This window comes from Dromiciops gliroides, chromosome 1 (assembly GCF_019393635.1).
Source record: "Dromiciops gliroides isolate mDroGli1 chromosome 1, mDroGli1.pri, whole genome shotgun sequence".
In the NCBI taxonomy this organism is placed as follows: domain Eukaryota; kingdom Metazoa; phylum Chordata; class Mammalia; order Microbiotheria; family Microbiotheriidae; genus Dromiciops; species Dromiciops gliroides.
Genome location: NC_057861.1, coordinates 688,391,511 through 688,413,381, shown reverse-complemented (window position 1 = coordinate 688,413,381; position 21,871 = coordinate 688,391,511). Strand labels below are relative to the sequence as shown.

At 37.4% G+C, this 21,871-nt stretch overlaps 1 protein-coding gene across 1 annotated transcript in view; it reads left to right on the top strand.

Annotated features, from left to right (window-relative positions):
• The window catches only part of COBL (cordon-bleu WH2 repeat protein), a 366,578-nt gene that overhangs the window by 281,097 nt on the left and 63,610 nt on the right, over positions 1 to 21,871 (top strand). The gene's annotated exons all lie outside the window — the stretch shown is intronic.

The following is a 21,871-nucleotide window of genomic DNA, read 5'->3' as shown; positions in this document are numbered from 1 at the left end:
GCTAGACTGGGCAACACCTTTTGAGCGATTTATTTTCTTGGGTGTGTCTGTATAAGAGGTAGAAACTTGGCCTTCCCTGATTTCCTTAAATGAAAATGATTCCTATCTCCTTCAATCAATCAGGCTATTCTTGCTCTTTGACCTCTTCCTACATATTTATTCATTTCCTAACTCCAAGTTATTTGTGCACGTATCATTTCAACCACATATTCAGCTTTAGCATCTCTTTTGAATTCCATTTAGGTATCATCAACTGCCTGCCAAAAATCTCCTGGACAAACATCTCAGACTCAACATATTAAAAGCAGAACTGGTTATCCCCCCCAAAAAAAAATTTGCCCTTCCCTCCAAACTTTCCTATATTCATTGAAAATATGACCATTTTTCCATTCATCCAGTTTCATAATTTCAGAGTCATCTTTGGTTCATTTCTTGATCTTACTTCTCCAACCCCGCCCCCATACCAATCATTTGCCAAGTATTACCAATTACATTTCCATAACATCTCTGACACTCATCTTCTCTTCACTCAAGCAGACATCCTGCTTGTCCAAGCCCTCATTGCCACTCACCTGAACTTTGGCAACAAACTACTCGTTCATTTTCCTACCTTCAGACTCTCTTCTCTGTACCAGATCTTCCACACAGCTACCAAAATAATCATCCCAGTTCACATGTTTGACTGCCAAAAATCTGAAATCTTCAGTGGCTCCCCATTGCCCATAGGATCAAATGTATACTCTTCAGCCTGGCTTTGAAGTCCCTCCTCCCATTTGCTTCTCACCTGCTTTTTCAGCCTTATTTCATACTCTATCCCTTCCAGTCAAATTAGACTGCCTAGAATTGAGGCTCCATCTTTTGCCTCCCTTATTCCTCAGTTGTAAGTTCCCCCTTCATCTGTCTCTCTCAGAATACTTATCCTCAAAGCTCAACTTCAGGTGCTGTCTCCTCTGTGAGTCCTTCATTAACCCCTTTTAGTTTAGTGCTCCACCTCCTCATTTCTCCCTTTTTCTTTTTACTTGTGTGCTTATTTGTGTGTATTAGAATGCAAGCTCCTTCAGGGCAAAAACTATTTCATTTAAGTATTTCTATCCCCTTGCATAGTATTTTTCTCATACCAGATACTTAATAAATGTGTTTGATTATTTTGGCCTAGAATTAGCAGTGTCTAGCTTAGTGTGTGTATGTGGGGGGGGGGTGGTATTTCATAGTAAGCATTTAATGCATGTTCATTTAAGTTGAATGTTAATTATTTGAGGCTTAAGAACTTTTCCTTAAACATTTTGTAATAAAAAGTAACTTATCAGGGGCAGCTAGGTGGTGCAGTGGATAAAGCACTGGTCCTGGATTCAGAAGGACCTAAGTTCAAATTCGACCTCAAACACTTGACATTTAATAGCTGTGTGACCCTGGGCAAGTCACTTAACCCTCATTACCCTGGGAAAAAAAGAAGAAAAAGAAAGGTAACTTATCTTTGTTTCATGCTTTATGTGTTTCAGAACGCTTTCTGTTTTCAGAGCCAAAAACATAAATATAAATCCCATACAATTTAATACAGTTTTACACTTTATACAGCTAGTATTAGGAGGATATGCTCATCTTGCCCAAATGCCTTATCTCTCAGTTGTTGTCTCTTGCTAGCAGAGATAAGTAAGGGGGGCCTTGGAATCATTACCTCCAAGAACAACCTAATTAGTATAAATCAGTGGTCAGGTTTTAGCAGCCACCCCTTGCAGAAACCATGGCAACCTAAGCTGGTTCCTTATAGCTGGCCTAGAAAGGAAAAACAAAAACAAAAACAAAAACTACCTTTTCCTCTCCTAAAAGTCCCTATTCCCCTAAGATAAGTTATATCTCCCTTGTGTTGGTCCTAAAGTTCTGACCTAGTGTAGAAGAAATAGATTTACACAAAGGATGGATTGTAGGGAGATGCCTTGTCCCTGAAGGAGTACCTGACCCTATAGAACGTTACCAAGTTCCCCTCTACTTATGAAAGTGTCTTGTCAAATCGCCAGCACTGATAAATACAGCTGCAGGCAGCAGCCAGTTGCTCGTCCCAGTTGTACTTTCTGCACTGCTGCTCCCTACCTGCTCCCTCCCTTTATCCTTACTTAATGTAGAGTGCATAGTTCTCTTGACCATAATTTGGGAATAGAGATTCCCTTAGTCATAATTTGGGGATAGAATTTGCTTAGTCAAGGGAATACAATTTTCATGATTTCTTGTTCAACTCTTTCGTTGTGCAAACCCTGTTATCTGCTGTGACAAATGAGAGTGGCTGACAACTAGTAACAGAACTTCATTCGTTCTAACACTGAATGGAGCCCAATTCAAACTGAGGCCATTGCTGCCTGACTGGTAAATCAGAGTTCTCAAGTGCCCAATGGCTGCCCAGGCTCTGGATGTGTGTTTCTACTGGGTGAATGAGCCAGGAGAAAACAGCAGGACTGAATTTTTTTGGTCTGGTTTTCTGTTTGGCCTATGGACACGTCCTTAAAACACTCTTCTCTCCCCTTTTCCAAACTGTGTCTCTGTTTGTCATCAAATATCTGGCAGGTATAATTCCTTTTATAATGTGTGTTCCTGGATCTGCCTCATGTGACACTTTTTCCCCCCAGTAATAAAATTTACCTGTGCCTATTACTTGTATAATTGGGAGCATTTCAGTCCCCTAGTCCTATAAAACCCCAAGGGCACACGTAGACTACAGAAGACTAGGCTGACAACGTAGGAGTCTTAAAAATGCAACAAGCACAGGAAAAATGGTGCAATGAGTGGAGATAAACGACTTGGTGTTCAGAAGTCTTGGGTTCAAGCCCTAACTCTATCACATACTACCCTTTATGACCCAGGGGCAAATCACTTAAATTCTCTCCCTGACCCCCAGTTCCCTCCTCTATAAAATGCAGGTAATATTTGCTCTCCTTACCTCTTGAAGTATTGTGAGTTCCAGTTGAGTTAATATACACAAAAGTACCTTGTAACCATAAAGCTTTACATAAATATAATCTATGCCTTTCTCTAAACAAGAGATCGTATTGCTTGGGGATTTGGTAATGGCACATGGAACTTTTCATTCCTATGTCATTGGTTTGAAACTGGCCCAGGTCAGCTGGTGGGCTTTAACCGATGGCCAGTTGCCCACATCAGAGAAACCACCAACACGAATTGGAACCCTTTTTTCCAAGTCTCAGCAGTAAGGCCAAATATCCAGTGGGCACAAAGACTGTAAGTTACGCCCTTTCTCTACAGTAAGTGCTGTGACTCAGGGTTTTGATGTCACATCTGGGTAATATGAAGGAAGTTTGTAGAACAGCTGTACCTTTGAACTAATTTATTTGGCTGTCTCTGCCTGTCACCTCTTGCAGGCACTGAATCAGCCTGTGTTGTTGTGTATCCCTAAGCGTTCACACTGACTCTGTTCCAGTTATATCACTCGATCAAGACTGTAGGCTGTGAAGGCTAATTTTATACTATTGAGACCAAAAATGAGGAAAAATGAGACCATTACTAAATATGCCTCTTTTCCACAACCTTTTTCAAAGCATGAAAAAGGTAATGAGATGTTTTCTTTTTCATTTTAGGATTATTTTAATCATGTTGATTAGCTTTGATTGAATCAGATTGGAGTTGGATGTGTTTCTCCTTTCATAACCTCTGGGTATTTCAGCAAAGCCTAAGATAATAGCAGGAAAGGGATAGACAGTTGGAGAAGATGGGGCATCCAGGATCAACACTTTACCAACTACAGCCCACTTCAGCTTTTGGCATATCTTGAAATGGAATATTGATAAGGGCCTAGATACTCTTCAGCCACTTTTCATGAGGTAATCTGAGACACATTAAAAGAGCAGGATAACTGTGAAAGCTACCAGAAAAACATTCTAAATTTTTTATAGAATTATGACTTCTGAAAACCTAAAGGAGCCAGTGTTTAAATGGGCATAAGTACATAGTCTAACAAAGAGGTAGATAGAAATATCCACAAACCTATACCAGTAGAAACCTATGAAAAGCTTGGACTCACTTTCTGAAGGTCTGTGTTCAGATATATAATTTATATTTATAACATATGATAAAATATAATTTTATTTATATTTACAATTTGTAATAGTTGGGTTCTACACAACTATATAACCTTGGGCAGGTGATTTCATTTCTTTGAGTTTGTGTTTTGCCATGGACAGAATGAGGTTAATAATCATCCCTGCCCAGGCTTTCTCACAAGATTTTAACAACAAAATCACATGAGAGACTCAGAGAGGTACAAGGACTTGAAGACCAGTCATGTGGAGAAGAAATTAGACCTGTTCTTTTTGTCTCTACTGTTCAGAACCAGAAGCAATGGGCAAAAGTTGTAAAAAGACCAATTTAGGCTTGGCGTCAGGAAAAACTTCCTAATAGGACTATCCAAATGTTGAATGAACTGCTTTGAGAATGAGTTGGTGGGGGGGACAGCTAGGTGGTGCAGTGGATAAAGTACCAGCCCTGGATTCAGAAGTACCTGAGTTCCAATCCGGCCTCAGACATTTGACACTTACTAGCTGTGTGACCCTGAGCAAGTCACTTAACCCCCATTGCTCTGAAAAAAAAAAATAGACACAGAGAATGAGTTGGTGGAATACAAGCCTTTTATCTGAAAAACTTGTTACAAAGATATTTTCCTAGTTGCTCCTTTTCCTTCTCATTTTTACCACATCAGGGTTTGTGCAAAAACCTTTTAAATTGAATATAATCAAAATATCCCATTTTATGTTGTGTGAGCTTTTTTGTTGTTTAGTCATGAATCTTTCCTTATCCATAGATCTGAAAGGTCATTTCATCTTTGTTCCCTTAATTTATTTGCTATATCATCTTCCACAACTAGGTCATGAATCCATTTGGAGCTTATTTTGGTGTGTGGTGTGAGAAGTTGGTGTAAACCTAATTGCTGCCAGACTTCTGTCCACATTTACCAACATTTTTGTCAAGTAGTGAATCCTTCCCATAGTAACTGAGGTTTTTGAGTTTCTCAAACATGATACTACTGTCTGTTTTATACTATATGTTGTAGCCTTAATCTGTTCCATTGATCAGCCTCTCTTTTTTTTTTTAAACCAGGACCTAACTGTTTTCATGATTCCTTTTGTAAAGCACCTTTTCAGATCTGGTACCTCCTTGGAGGTCTTTAAGCAGAGGCCAGACTAACACTTGTCGCATATGTTATAGCAAGGATACCTTTTGTGAATAGGCTGCACTAGATGGTTGCTAAAGCACCTTCCACTTCTCAAACTCTGGGATTCTGTGAAATGATGTCCCTAAAACAATAGGATAATATCATGCGGATATTGCAGTTTAAAATGCCCCAAAAAATGGCTTTGGAATTTAGATTCAGATGACTTACCTCTTTTATAAATCAAGCACCTATTAGAGTATCACAGGTTATTTTATTATGTTTGCCTTACAAAAGTATTTCTAGAGCTCATTTTCAAACTGCCTAAAAGTTATGTTACCTCTAGAGATGAATATACATTGCAGGAAACTTGCCAGGTTCAGGGGAAACTGTGCATGTCCAAAAGGGTGTGGAAAAGGCAAAAATGGGTAAGGCTCAAACAAGCAAATTATAGGGATTCTTTTCTACCAAATGTTTTCACTTGGGAAACTTGGGTACTTGAGGGTAAAGCATCTCCAGTGAGCAGAGCCATTGCTTAATCAGCAGATGGCCCTGGGTCTTGCTAACTCTGACAGCTGTGGAAGAGACAGACGTGTGGCAAGGCTCACATTTCACCAAGATGAATTGTTCTTATACAGTGTTTATACAGTAGTGACTGCAGGGTTTTATTTTTCTAGAGGGAAAGAGACCCATGTATCCATTAGATAAAGAGCTATGTGCCCCCAAATACATGCTTAGGTCAACTCTAATTAAGGAATTGAAACTTGAATCTGAAAATAGACTTTTCTGAACTCTAGCTGCCTGTCTAATTTACTAGTGTAGTTTAAAAAATATATTGATACTAAAAGAGTACTCTACTTTCTCCCTACCTCTTCCCAGTGCTCCCCAAAAGGGCCAAAATGTTTCCAGACCAGTCAGTTTATTTGTACATCTTCCACAGCTTGAACATCCACTCTTAGGAAACTAACACATATTGCTGGTACTAATTACATCAAAGAAGCCTGGTTAGTGTTAGCTACAATATGTAGCTGCTACAGGAATGAGTGAGGTTAAGAGAAGGCACAAGCACTGCACAGTGTTGGCTCAACTTCTGGGCGTGTGCTTCAGTCACACCTTGCCTGGGCAAGGGGACAAAATGGACAGATATTGACAGCATATCAACCATGTGACTCCAGATACATATGCCTTTTCTTTATTATTTTTTAAAATATAGACTGAAGAGAACTATTGCTAACTGAATTTTGACCTGCAAATCAATCTCCTAGGCATATTTACTCTACCATGGATGCCTTGACTAAAAACATACAAACTTTTAAAAAAAATTTAAATTTGAATGAATATTATTACTTAAAGTATTGTGTACCTACCTAATTCTATCCCTGTCCCCTCCTCTCTCCCCTCCCTGAGACAGTAATCAATCAGATAGAGTTTTTAATTTTTTCATGTTTTCATTTTTTAATTTTAATAAAATTATACAAACTTCACATTCAGAATGATCATTAAAGCCAGTTTAAGAGACACATAAGAAAATTACTCTCTTGACTTTTATAGTCACATCTAGTCTTTATCCCCAAAGAGTATTATCCAGTTTGTTACCCACCTCAGTTGCCAAACTCTTAACTGTTTATAACTTTGAAATATTTCCTCAAAGGATTGTAAATTTAGACCTGGAAGGGACCCAAAACATCATTTAGCCCAAAGCCCTAGTGTTACAAGTGAGGAAACTAAGCCTCAGAAAGGTGCCACGGAGAATAAATGACAGGATTTCCCAGCTCTGACTCCAAATTCAGTGGTATTTCCACCGTACCATGATGTCTCAAGTAAGCTCATAATTATAAAATGACTTACAATTTACACAGCACTTTCCTCTCAACAATGCTTTGAGTTGGATAGAACAAGTGTTACCCACATTTCACAAGTGAGGAAAGCAAAGCCCAGATGTTGAGTGTCTTGCCTAGAGTCACCCATGAGTAAATATCAGAGCCTAAAATCCAAGATCCAGTGGCTTTATTCCTTTTTTTTTTTTTTTTTTTGGTGAGGCAACTGGGTTTAAGTGACTTGCCCAGAGTCACACAGCTAGTAAGTGTTAAGTGTCTGAGGCCGGATTTGAACTCAGGTACTCCTGACTCCAGGGCCGGTGCTCTATCCACTGCACCATCTAGCTGCCCCAGCTTTATTCCTCTTAACACACAGGCAGGGTGAAGATTTATCACTGGGAAATATCATCAAAAATGGTGATATAGACAGAAAAGCATTTTAAGAAGAGGAATTCCAAAAGTATTTTGAGCCAGTGACAGTTGTCATAGGCCAGACCTGACATGGACTGGCCTAGTACCTTAGGTTCAAAACTAGAATGAAGTTATGTACTCTCAATTCATATAATTATTTTATTTTCATGCATTGAAAAAATTAAACACACTATACAAATGGTTGTTCATAGCAGATTACACATGGGTCCATTCAGACTCGCTCTCAAAGGGCTGACAATATTATAAAGGCTGCCTATGAAGATGGCTGTTAATCATATAGCCAATGTATTGATTTAAATGCAGTAGCATACAACCCTCAGCAGTGAAGGTTTGAATCTTCTCTGCTCTTAAATTAGGTTAGATGGCATCGGTGTCCATATTTACATCCTTGAAATAATTCATATAATTATTATTTATTTTGGTGAGGCAATTGGGGTTAAGTGATTTGCCCAGGGTCACACAGCTAGTAAGTGTTAAGTGTCTGAGGCCGGATTTGAACTCAGGTCCTCCTGAATCCAGAGCTGGTGCTCTATCCATTGTGCCACCTAGCTGCCCCTAATTCATATAATTATTAACAAAAGGAGGTTCACTTAGCTTCAGCAGAAGGAATGAATGTTCATTGAAGATGATAGACCCTTGATTCAGCTGAGCATAGATTTCCTGTGCTCGTGTTAACCATGCTACTAGTCTGTGGTCAGAAGCTTGATGCCCCTTGTGCTCTGCCTGTGTTGTATGCTAATTGCAGTGACCAGTCTTAGTCCCCTGAATGAGTTAAATCTTGAGGACAGTCCCAATGCCTTTTAACACCAAAAGGACCAGGCACTTCAATATGGCTGTGTATTTGTGTATACATACACACACACACACACACACACACACACACACACAGATAAATACATTTATATGTGTGTGTACACATATAAACATATATAATAATTTTATTATAATTTATTATAATTTCCCTATGCAAATAAATGTCCTTTAAATATAAATAATTGCAAGTAGATATAATTCTACTTTGAAATAAAAATGTTCATCCTAATACCCCTATTTTATTTGCCTCATGGATTTTTTTTTTAAATGTGTTGCATCAGCTGACATAACTTGGTCATTCTGGGTATTCTTAAATTCTGGTCCTTAAGGAAACATCAGTCTAACCTCCCTAGGGCTGGGCCTTAGGATATTGATGTTTATTTAAAGGTCAGTCATATTACTGTCAGATAATAAGATCATAGATTTGAATAAGAAGCAACCTTGGCAGCCATCTAGACTGATCCTTTTTTGTCTCATTTTACAGTTGAATCAAATGTAGTCAAACTTCATGTAACTAATTCTAGGTGAAAAAAGTGAATAAGGACAAAAATATATTAATATATGTGTAAGAGATTGATTCATTACCAAAGCTACTTGAAAGTGAATTAATAGCACTATATCTATTTACATAATTTCTCCCTTTTGCTCTGATAACTGTCATTCTAAAATGGGGTAGTAGAGATAATGTGAGCATTTAGGTCCAAGTCCATAGCAACTTTAATTAATATTTGAGATTCTCACTCCCATTTACAAAAGAAAATGACTCTCCTTCAACACAGCAATCAGTGGAAATGTTAATTGGTATCCAAATCTAACATTTCTTCCTTCCTTAAGTAATTCCTTGATTAGAATGAAAGCTGGTTTTAAGTGAGAGTTGGTATGTGAAAGAGGGAGAGGGAAATAATTTGCAGATGATTCAAGGATTGTATTTACTTGTGGGATTTCCTCTCACATTTGAGATTTAAGCATCTTTTGTGAAGGGGAAGATGAATAAGCTGGATGATGTTCAGAGGAGGGCAGCTAATATGGTGAATGGCCTTGAGTCCATGACATAGGATTGGTAGAAGGACTGAGAGTCATGATTAGCCTGGAAAAGAGAATACTCAGAGGAGAGAGGGAAGCGTGTAACATGATAAGTGTTTTAAAATATTTAAAAGGTTGTCATATAATAGAGCAATTATACTTGTTTGCTCCCAGCAGATAGAACTAGCAGTGATGGGAGAAAGTTATAGAAAGGCAGATTTAGGCTCGATGTAAAAAAAAAACAAAAACAAAAAAACCACACAAAAACTCTTTAACATTTAGATCCACCTGAAAGCAAAAAGGGCTTTTGGGGTGGATTCGCCCTTCTAGGAAGTCTTCCATCAGAGGCTAGATCACAAATACTACTTGTCATGTAGGTCTCCTTCATAGATAGGTTTGATTAGATGACCACTGAGGTCCATCACTTCTTACTCTCAAATTCTATGGTTCTCTGAATGGTCAGAAAACAGCCCAGCCGGGACTCCCTCCTATTTCTCCCCAGTATTGTAGTGCTTGAGGACAGAGAGCTCAACCCGCTACCTAAGTGAGATACTACAGAAATAGAGGTGAATGCTAACTTGACCAACCTCCCTTCCCCTTCTTCTCTGCTCCCAGGAAATAGAAAACAGCTACCCCAGCCCTTTCATTTGAACCTTTTTCTGCCTGGGCAAGGGCAGAGTGCTGCATTTAAAGATATTGACAACCCAACTGCTCTTTCCAGAAAGGGGAGGGGGAGGAATAGGGACAGGGGGAGGGAAATAATGAAAGGCAAACATTTTTCTTAAAATGGGGTTGATGCAAAAGGAAACTACAGAATGAAATGACTCTAGTAATTTTAATGTTCTGACTGTAGTTCATAGCTTCTATTTCCCCACAAAGACCACTCCAATGGCTGAATAGAAAAGACATGACTCATATATTGGATCCCAGTGGCCTGTTGAAGCATGATGCTCTCTGAACGACTCCCACTTTAGCTCATTGTCTGAGCATGGGATCTCAACTTTGTAAAATAGAAAAGTTTTACCCAGAACACTGCCATACGGGATGAGAGATAGTCATGAGACTTTGACTAGAGCTAAAACTAACAATAAGGATTAAAGCTAATGGAAGATTATGGATTACAGTCCATATGACACAGTAATAAAAGGAAATTTCTGAAGTCAAGGAGACCTGGTTCAGGTCCTGCCTGTGACACACACTGGCTATGTGAAAATTAATAAATCACTTAACCTGTAAGGGCCCCAGGCACTGGACATGTGATAGACTGAAAGGAGGATTAGATTTAGAATCCCAAAACCTGAACTCAAACCCTGAGTCTGACATTGAGTGACTTGGGCAAATCATTACACTTCCTACCCTTTCCCCCACCACTGCCTGACACATCCCTGGTTCAGTTCTTCACTGGATCAGAACAAATGAGCTCTAAGGTCCCTTACAACTCTAGATCTGTGATCTCTAAGACAATAAATTGAAAATGAGTTGCCAGTCTGCATCAGTGGAAGAAGTTTCCATGCTTGGATTTCCCTATACTGAAAAAGTCCAGGGGAGAAAAGTTTCAGACACAACTTTATTTGAGGGAACAAGCTGCTCCCATGAGTTGAGGCTATGTGAAGAGAGACAGCATAATAGGGATGAGCAGAACTGGAGTCAAACTTGGCATGGAATTGACTGAATAGTTTGTGAGAGCAATGAATGGAGCATTAAGTCTCTTCTAGTTTCTTTTTGTATTGCTTGTTCTATTTGATTATCCATCTGAAGAAATCCCCTTAATTTTTGTGTACAGATAGCAGTCAAGTAGATTATTGTTGAAACTTGGGGAATAGATGGGTTGGAACCACCTCATAGCATTCTGAACTGATTCATCTTGGTAGTAATCCTATGCATTTTAAGGTTCAGTCTTATTCAGGAGCTGGTCTCATGGGACTGGCCCAAATTAGAGTGGACTATGTGGACCAACTCTCAGTTAGGTTTCTAATCCATCACATGGTAATGAAGCATATACCATGAACTTCCCAAGTATGCTATCTATGTGGAAAATAGAGGTCAAGAGAGATGTGGCCCCTGCCCTATATGTAATGTAACTCCCTCACTTTACAGATAAGAACACTGAAACCCAGAGGAGTTGAGTTCTCAATGTCACAGCCACTTAGTGCCAGAGTGGGATTATAACCCAGATTGTCTAACTCCCAGCTCAGTACTTTACTCTTTCTACCACACTACCCTTGTGCAGGCACACTAGGCATACATTCAGAAAATATTTGTTGATTGTTTACTTGGGTTACGCACCATAGAGATAAATTAATATGAAGATACAGCCTCTCCCCCTTCTACCTACAAGACTAAGAAATATGAATTATTAAGAGTAGAATACCTCAATATTTGGATACATCTTTAATGATGCAAGTACTTCTCCTAACAGTATAAATTGTATATCATCCATGCTTTCTCATCTCATATGAGACTTATCTGTGTCCTCCCATAAATCTCCCACAAGGAATTCATGCCATGTGCTGGGGCCTTCTTCTAGATCTCCTGACATTAGAAAGGTATCTTCTAATAGCATGTGCCTCTCTTACTACCACATTCTTACTACATGAGTAGCTATTCTCCATTTCTCGTCATATGTGTCAGATAATACCATTTATGTTACTTATCCTGTGCAGTTTTTCATTAACAATGTACTATAGCCTATTTATGCTCAGTAGCCCACCATACATTTCTCCATTGCCCTCTTATCTGCAGATTTAAGCCTTTGGATACTGTGGCATTCAGTTATTTAAAGCTCTATAGCATCACTCAAAGAACATTGATTCTAAAAATGGGCTTTTGTTTCACTGAGAAGCTGAGGAGGTCATTAAAATTACTTTGTTGTTTCCCAAAGGCATCCTGCCCCTACGGACTTCCTCCTGTTCAATTCTGGGCCTAGAGTATTATCCATTTGCACTGTCAGCCAAGGAATATTAAGGGCTATTCATCTAGCTATATATCATAATGAACAGGCGTTCTTCATCCACTTGGTTTTTCTTGTGTAGATAATTAGGTCGAATCCTTTTGAGTGATGTTGGACTTCATTTAGGATGGTCTACAATGAGCCACAGTTTCATGCAGTTCACACAATGCCATCTGCAAATTGGAAAATCTGAGCATGTCCATGTAATTGCTATTCCATTTAGACTCTGGTCAGCATCCTCTATCACAGTGACAAATTGATGCCTCTTTTGAAAATGATAACAGGCAGGTTAGCAAACAAATTATTTCTATTACTGCTTTGGATACTGCATTACTTTAACTTATACATGGAAGATAGTGGCTCTTGTTGGAGAAGAAACTTGGAAATAATTTTTTCTCTACTGAAGTCAAATGCTTTTATAATCAATAGACAATAACCATAGTATACCTTTTGGTAAATTGTGTAATTCTAAAGATGCGATCTACTATATTAAGAATATCATTTCTGAAAACCTATTTGTTCCCATTTCATACTGTCATTTAGAATTCCCTCAATTCCTATGTAGATTATTATCCTAATAATTTTGTAGTGATGGGGAAATTGGCAGTTAACAATATTTTTTCAGTCTCCTTTTTTCCAGTGATAGCATTCATGATATTTCAAGAAAAAATAACAGGATTTAGTGATCAAGTGTGGGATGGGATACATCATAGTCATTATATCTCTATTGAGATTAGAGTTCTTTAAACTTTTTTATGTCATGGATCCCTTGGCAATCTGGTAAAGTCTATGGATCCCCTCTCAGAAGAGTATAAGTGTATAAAGTAAAATACATGGAATTACAAAGGGAATCAATTATATCGAAATAGGGTTACCAAGATATTTTTAAAATTCATAGAGCCCAGCTTAAGAACCCCTGATTAGATCTACATCACTTCCCAAGAGGCTGAAATAGTTCAGGATGAATTAGTCTGCCAAATGCCCCTGCATAGCAGACTATTTAAAAATCACTGGACATGAGGTTGTCACACTTTTCTTTTCTCTTTACTTACCCATACAATTGGCTTCTCCTCTTATTGTTCTCTCCAAACTAAATAATGGGAGATGGAAAAAAAGGTCTATTTCTTCTTGGGGAGCCACACTGATGAAGAAAAGAAATAATAAGGAAGTATTTTTACTTCTAAATCTTTCAATTCCTGATAAAAAAAATGGCAGTTGTAATAGTGATCAGATGACCCTATTTTAAAACCCTTTGACTTATACCTATTTATATATAGAAGTGTGTATACATGTATATACATAAATACATAATATATATACATACAGAGAGATAAATACATATATTCATTGGATTACATTTTTTTTAAATGGTGTGATCACAACTACCAAGTTTCTCAAGGAAGGAGATTTTAAAAAGAGAATGGTCTGTTTGGAGTGATAATAAGTTCCCCATCACAGAGGCATGATGACTCATCTGTCAGGTACATTATGGAAGGGATTTCTACAGTGAGTAGGAAATTGTACTACATTAACACTAAGGTCTATTTCCAACTCTTTAAGATTTTGTAATTCACTCTGTGCTCTTTGAGACTTGGCAATCAATAAAAGTACTCTGAGATCATTAAAATAATATTTGTTCCTTAAAACTAAAAAAACTAAAAACTTGTAGGATTTTTTTCATTGATTTTTCTGGGGATTCCCTAAGATTTAAAGATCACTTAACTTTGCTGTCATACTTTGAATCTTATGATAGATATTATTTAAAATAGACTAAATAGTAGCTAAATTTCATTAGTATGGCAGCATAAACTGATTGAATTCAATATAGGGGAAATGTATAGGAAAAAATTGTGACCCTTTATCCTATATAAACTTGAGTATTTGTGTGTATTTAAACTTGCAAAATTCATTCAACGGTATTATTAAGATATAGGGTTTTCCTTGAGTATTCATGATAATTATTCAAAGGATTTTCAAAGAAAATACATTCCAAAAAGTAAAATTTGTTCCAGTCCATATTTGTCTACAGTAGAAAGCTCTTAACATTTTTCTATGTTAGGGACCCCTTTGGCAGCCTGGTGAAGCCTATGGAAAAGACCTCTTTTCAAAGTAATGTCTATTACATACACTTATGATTGAAGGAAACACTAAATTTCAAGTAGAGGATACTGAAAAAGATGCTATTTAGTTAAAAATTTCAAAAAATGGAAGAAAAGATTATTTCACATACACTGAAAGAAGCAAAATATAACTGAATTCTTGGAACTGAGTTGTTTGAAAAAGGACAGAAAATCTAAATCTGGAATTGAGTAGTTCAAGATCTTTTGTGAGGTTATTTCAGCTATTGGTGGGTTTTGCTGAGGTGTGTGTTTTCTTAGCCAATACAGTCAAGTTATTTTGGGTGGCCATAATTGTAAGTTAGACAGGTGGTTTGTGTGCGAAACATTTAATTTACTGACTGTGCTGTCTGTTGACTTTGGATGAGGTTAGAAACAATTCTATACAAGTTTCATAAAATGATGAGCTACAAGACTGCTCCTTATACTTAGCAAACAGAGGTGTGCATTAATTTGACCAGTTAGACTTCAGCAATAAGTACACTATGGAAAAAAGAATTACTTATCATTCTCATTAGGTCAAATGTTCCAGAAATGTACTCTTCAACAACAGTTTGTCACTAATGGAATACCTTCCATGTATAGGTACTGTGATAGGTGCTGACAGAGATACAAAGATATATATTCAAGAAACCTACAATCAAGTACCTCACAATATATTTGAATTTACTTTTAATTAGCCTAGCAGCTATTTTTTTGGTTTGGTTCTTTTCTTATTTTTTCCTTTCTTGAGCCTTTTACTATTAGTATTTTCCCTATGACTTACAACCAAGGCTGTTGTTTTCTGTAATTATGAAATTATAGAAAGGAATGATCCTGAAAAAAGAAAATTATTTCCATTTTTTTAAAGAGTAAAACCTGTCTTTATATGAGGCTTCAGACCTGGCCTGCAACTTGAGTTAGTTGATCAGCCATAGTCACAATCTGCTATCTGCTGATATGGACCAGTTGCCATAGTAATTGTTATCTGTCATTAAAATGGCTAAAATGAATGGATTGCTGTAAATCGGTCATTTGGGCACATGGACTCAGCCTGCAGTCATGAGGCTTTGTGGAAGGTTAAAGGTCATTGATCCTCCCCTCATAAGTCCTCTGACTTCCTTATTCTTATATCCCCATTGTTCTTCTTATGAAAGATGTTGGATAGTCATCAATGTGTTGGTAAATGTTTATTTTTTCCCCAATAAACTTTGGAAGAATTATTTTGAGAAACCTGACTAGCCCCCTAGTATTTCTCATTCTTCTTATTCTCTCACTCATTTTTCTCTTCGACCTACTGACTCATTCTCTTTCTACCCTACTTCCAAATTTTGATAGGCTAACCTTCATACAGCAAACTCAAGCACTAGCCTGATGCTTAAAGTCTTTCCAGCTTGGAACTTGCTGGACTTTGAACTGCTCTGGAATTCTCACTAGCATGACAACATTACTTCAAATTTTTTCTTTATTTTTTTTTTCAGTGAGGCAATTGGGGTTAAGTGACTTGCCCAGGGTCACACAGCTAGTAAGTGTTAAGTCTCTGAGGCCAGATTTGAACTCAGGTTCTCCTGACTCCAGGGCCAGTGCTCTATCCACTGAGCCACCTAGCTGCCCCACTTCAAAACTTCAATGAATCATTGATTCCATTGGTGTGAGTCCTCCCTCAGGTGACCTAGAATACAATTTATTTGTCCCTTGTTTATACTGTGTGAAACTTGTCTATGTCCCCCTTCAGTAGGAGTCTCCTCCGTAGCTGTTAGTTTGATATTACTGCTCTAGATGGTCCCATTTATGGATGACAGTGTTGATTGCATGAAATCATGATATGTTACAGAGCCTCCTAAATTAAAATTCATGGTAACTCAAAAGTTTGGTCTAATGATCTCCAAGAAAAAACTACATAGTTGAAAGATACCTGTATAAAGTCAGATGGGCAGCCCACAATCCTGACCCTTTAGTGTATAGAGTCTGGAACAAGGATTGCATGTGGACAGTATTATTAGGATAAAGATTGAAATAAGATATTTAAATCCTATTTAATTAGGATTAAATAGGATAAAAAGAGAAGGTTGGATTACATTTGGGAAATTGCACAGTACCTTTATTGACCCTAAGCTACCCTATGAAACAAAGGTCCTTCTTTTAAACACCAGTATTGTAGCAATATGCTAAATGGCTATAAATTGTGGAATCTCCAAAGAAGAGCTTCAGGTTACTCAAAAAGCAATGGAAACACTTGTGATAGAGGTAAATAGGTTGTGGCATATTACCAACTAAGAGTTGGGGGAGCAAAAACGGGTGTTAAAAATAACCTTGTTAATTTGTTAAAATTGGCTCTTACATACTCTTCTTTCTCATTGGACAGACAAAAGGTCATTCAATATCCTTTTGAAAAAGATCTCTGACTTGTTTATTCTCCTTAAGTTCAAAACAGTGAATCCATTAAAAAGTACTTGGAAGAAATTTGGCCATTTAAAATATCACCTCTATTAGTTTGCTTAAGATCTTAAAAAGCAGAAAAAGGCAACCAAAAGCAGTGACCACCACACCAGAGAGACATTTATTGTGCTTGGTTTTCACATTGTTGCTAATAGTCCTACTAGTTTTTAATGGCCTTAAATGAATCTTCACCATTGGCCTGCATAGACTGGCCATTTAAATAAGTAGACCTTTTTTTTTTTTTTTTTTTTAGTGAGGCAATTGGGGTTAAGTGACTTGCCCAGGGTCACACAGCTAGTAAGTGTTAAGTGTCTCAGGCCGGATTTGAACTCAAGTACTCCTGACTCCAGGGCCAGTGCTCTATTCACTGCACCACCTAGCTGCCCCGGTAGACCTATTTTTAAGCAAATACATGGAGGATAAAATGAGATAACATATGTAAAGCACTTGGTAAACATTAAAGCCCACATAAATGCTAGCTATTGTAAATTACAAGTGTTGTATTGCTGGGTTTTCATTCAGAAAAAAAGTACTGAGTGGTACATTTTTTAATGTTTTTTTTTCCACAGTGTACATTTTTCTTGGGGAAAAAACAGAAAATTTACAAAAGTTGTCTTTTAATGATTGTGTCCAATTTAAATATATAGTTATACGATTATACTGCATAGAAATGAGAGAACAGAAAATGCCTTACTAGAGATTTGGAGAATATTCAGTTATAAATTGTACTGTATCAAAGATAGTTGCTTTCTTGCATTCATCAAACATCTATTAAAGTGCCTACTAGGTGCTGGAAAAGATAAAAATGCACATAAGGCATTATTTCTACCACAGTGGACCTTCATGGCTAATGGGGAATGACTCACAAATCCTTATAAATTCAAAATAATTCATAAGTGATGAGAGGTACAGATGAATTAATTGTTAGTGTCTGAGGGAGAATGCATTGCTAATTATTCAAAGCATAGAATATTTTATCAGGAAGGTAACTTTAAAAGATGGGTAAGAATTTAACTAATAGGAAAAAGGTTGTAGACTATGGAGAGGTATCATGGGCCTAGGGACAGCATAAGCTAATGCACAGGAGTGCATCAAATCATTGTTTGAAGGATAATACATTCAGAGCTGGAAAAGGACCTGTGAGATCATTTAGGCCCCTACTCCTTCAATGAAGAAACTGAGGCATAGAGAAAAAGTGACTTGTCTAAGGTTAGTTAGTGGCAGATCCAGGTCGCACTGGACCTGTACACTGAACAAGAAGTAAATCTTGGTTTGTTTGGTTGAGGATTAGATTGATTGATTAAGAGAAGGCTGGGGGCGGGGAGAATAAGCTAATTAGCAACAGATTGTAGAGGCCTTAAATGTCAGGCCAGAGAATTTGAACTTTATTCAGTAAGCAATTAGGAACCACTAAAACGTTATGGACAGAATTAAGACATGCCCAGACAAATGTATAAGGAAGACTAGTCTGGAAGAAGGATTAGAGATGGGCAAAAATAAGGATAAGACAACCTGTAGGTTCAGCAATGGTAATGATCCGAATGAGGGTAATGACAAAGGAAACCAAAAGGAGGGGACAGGATAGCAAAAGCTCATAAACACCAGTACCTGACAGATAATTGCGTAGAGAAGCAGAGGGAAGAATCAAAACTAACACAACGATGGAAGCATGGGAAGTGGGGGGTGGGGGGCGGCAGGGAATGGATTTCGAGGTCCACTGGCAATGATGGCAACATTAGAAGGAGGAACAAGTTGAGGGAGAAAGATAATAAGTTCTGTTTTACACATGTTGAATCTGATGTTGCTGGAGCATATAGAAGGAGACGGCATACAAGGCAAAAGGGGTTGAGATAATCAGTGTGGAGTTACTGAGTGTAGACTAGAGTAGCTGAGCAAGGATGGTACCAGCTGAGATTATGCATCCTAAATCTGTAGTGAGTGAAATTAATTCAGGTTCAGAACTTTCACCTGGAAGACTCCTCGTCCTAGCAAAAAGAATAGGTTAAAAACTAGATGGGTAAGATATTAATTGTTTAGGAATGGGAGTGGGGGGGGGTGTTCAGGGTGGCAAGAACTTCTAGGGTAGTAAGTAGCTAGTGAGAAGCTACAAAGGTAGAAGTCATAAAGTCGGAGCAGCAAGTAAAATAAACACACAGGGAGATTGGTCATGAGAGAAGATGGAGAACTCAAGGAACAAGAAAACACAAAGAAGGTGAAGAATAGTCTTATCTCGAGTAAAGGAGTAGCAAATAGATAAGGATCTATATTAATTTTAAAAGTGCAGCAGTGGGGCAGCTAGGTGGTGCAGTGGATAAAGCACTGGCTCTGGATTCAGGAAGACCTGAGTTCAAATCCGGTCTCAGACACTTGACACTAGCTATGTGACCCTAGGCAAGTCACTTAACCCCCATTGCCCTGCAAAAAAACAAAACAAACAAACAAAAAAAGTGCAGCAGTAAGACATAGTAGTACCAAAAAACCAAATCTGACATAGCAGGACACCAACCAGAAGTCATGACTTAATGTTAAAAGTATAGAGAGAAAATAGAAAATAACTAAGGAGAATCTTGCCAAGCTATTTAAATTTCTAATTAGCAGGCAAATCTATCATTCAATGTTTTTTTTTTAAGTTTCATTTTATTTTACGTCGTATCTTTGTTCTATTTTAAATCCATGCTAATGGATAAAAGCAAAAATCACTTGTGCCAATAGCACAAGGTTAGGAAAATGGGGGTGGGTGGGGAATCTGGATCATATAAAATTTTTCTAAAAGAGACTTTTCTCTTTTTTCCCTTATGTCACCCTGAAGCTGGTGAAACTCTATATCAAGAGTTTTGGAAATGCTTTATATACACTTCCAAAATTATGTACGTACACCTATGGATGCTGGGTATTTTTGCCTACTGTAGTTGTGATTTTTCACAGTTCAGCTGACTACCTTGACAGGGAAAAGTTTCCTTTTGTCTTTAACAAGAAGGTCACATTCTTCCTAGATGAGTTAGTGTTCTTATTGCCCCTTCATGCTCAAGGACAAAAATAAAAGGCCTAAAAACTGGAAAGGCAGGAAAAGAAATTTGTAAGTTATAATTGACCAAATTGTTCAGTAGCATGAAAAGCAAGTGAACAGAACAGGAGAAAGAAAGGGTGTAGGAGTGTAATGATTGGAATGACGCCACCTACTGGAGACTTGCTGTGGAGAGCTCCACCATGAGGAAAATGCCTCAGAGGCATTGTGGCTTTTCCTTGGCGTCAGGAAATGACGCTTGCTCATGGGTGCTGTCTATCAAGTCTACCAGCCAATCAACTGGAGGAGCCTCCTATGGTCTGGGAGGAGACAGGAAGGAGGAAAGGGAGCCTGCGCAGAGAGCGCTGGCTTTTTGGTTTCCGGACTTGATGGTGGTGGCGGCAGAGGACTTCACAGGAAATTTGAGGAAAGATAGGAATGCCAGGCTGTTAGAATTCTGTTCTCAATCTTTTTCTTTCTATTTTCCAATAAACCCTTAAAAACCTAAACTCGTTTTATCAGTGATTTTTAGTCAGTTTCCCCCAAACTGGGGGAACACATTAGAATCCACATTTAGAATCTTAAATTACACAGGAGGAAGGGATAAAGATTACAAGACAATTTTAGCCAACCTGTCACCATCTCTGTCCTGGATTTGAGAGAGTCCCTAACACATTGAGGAACATTTTCTAACTATAGTTAGGGATTAGATTTAACACAGAATGACATTTTAATACTGATTTATAGACTATACATATAGAAATTCAGGCAGCCAGCCAATGAGGGAGAGTTTGTCATTAAATCACTAGAAGAAAATATTTAGGGATGTATAAGCTGGTAGCCATATTTCATTTCCATAATGCACTCCAGTTAGGAGCCATGTACCAAAAAGTTTTTTAAATGCTATGGTAACATTATTTGTTACTTTCATATATATTGCATTGTACATTTCCTTTTAAAAATCTGTCTGTCCATTGTGTCTTTTGCTCTTCACTTTTTCAAATCTGTTATGAAATGACTACTTTTTAAGATACTGTGCTTCTACTTTTATTTCCTATATTTATCTGGGAGTTTCAAAAACAACATATCAGTGGATTTCCCTCTTTTTAAAGATTGATTATATTTAGTAGTATATCCTTAGTCATGTTATTCTAGTTGAAATGTTCTTGATCACATAAATGATGATTACCCATTTTCTTTACTGTTAAAGTATATGATTAAAGAGATCATGCCTTAAAAGATGCTAATGTGTCTTGTACATATTGTTTGCTCATTAAATATTTGTTCCTGGGATGCTTAAAAAAAATAATGCATTATAACAGCTCTTATTGCATGATTTCTGATACAGTGCTGATTAAATCAAGTACCCTGAAACCTAACATCTGTGTACAATAAAGACTGATATAATGGCTCTCCTATAATATGACCTGGATGTTAGTTCTATCCTCTATTACTAAAATTATTAACGGATTCCACTTTGCATAAGACTTTCCATGATCTTTAAGCCCGTAGAGCCCCAGTAATAAAAATCAGGTCAGGATAACGTAATAACATCTCCAAATAGCTAGATAGATGGACAGAATTGCCATAGTGTTCCCAATCATTAATATTAATGTTTGCCAGAGCTTAGAGCTTTAAGAGTGATTTGTAACTCTATGAATTTTATTGCTTCTGCTGTCAGGAATCAATTTCAGTGCTTAATGGCAATGTAACCTCAGCCAAGGAGACTTTTTTTTTTAGTTTTTATTTTATTTAATTTCACTTAAAGTTTCTCTCACAAGATTGTTCCTTTTTAGACAAAGTGGGAACTGTCTCAGAAATAAAAATGAAAAGAAAGCTGAATATGCGGCTAATATTTAAGGTCAAAATGTCACATTTACATATGAAATATTCTTCACAAGTCTGCCTTGGTTTATTTAAGTTCTAAGTTCACTTACATTTCTAAGTACCTTAATTTTCATTAGCCTATAAACTAATTCTTTTACTAAACGAAATGAGGCCCAAGAAGGGAAATAAGGAAATTTGAAATTTATACAAACCATAGTTGTTGAAAAGGTTTTCCAATTGACTCATTTAATTGGATATATCAAAAAGATTTTCATTAATGTGGTAATTTTTAAATAGTGAGAGTTCAGATCTAAATAA